The sequence below is a fragment of the Acanthisitta chloris genome, unplaced genomic scaffold (assembly GCF_000695815.1).
Source record: "Acanthisitta chloris isolate BGI_N310 unplaced genomic scaffold, ASM69581v1 scaffold33442, whole genome shotgun sequence".
Classification (NCBI taxonomy): domain Eukaryota; kingdom Metazoa; phylum Chordata; class Aves; order Passeriformes; family Acanthisittidae; genus Acanthisitta; species Acanthisitta chloris.
Genome location: NW_008660476.1, coordinates 2,937 through 3,309, shown reverse-complemented (window position 1 = coordinate 3,309; position 373 = coordinate 2,937).

Here is a 373-nt window from a genome sequence, read left to right as displayed (position 1 = left end):
CCTCCCCTGGCAGAGCTTGAGTCTGTGCCCTCTTGTCCTCCTGCTGGTTGCCTGGGAGAAGAGACCAACCCCCACCTGACTCCAACCTCCTGTCAGGGAGTTGTGGAGGGTGATAAGGTCTCCCCTGAGCCTCCTCTTCTCCAGGCTGAACACCCCCAGCTCCCTCAGCCTCTCCTCATGGCACTTGCGCTCGAGTCCCTTCACCAGCCTCGGTGCTCTTCTCTGGACCTGCTCCAGCACCTCAATGTCCCTCCTGAGCTGAGAGGCCCAGAACTGTACACAGTTTCCTTAATCCTATTGATTTCCTTCTCCTTCCAGTTCTTTTGATGTCTTGTCAGTAAACTGGGCAAATAATGCCCTGAGTAGCAACGCT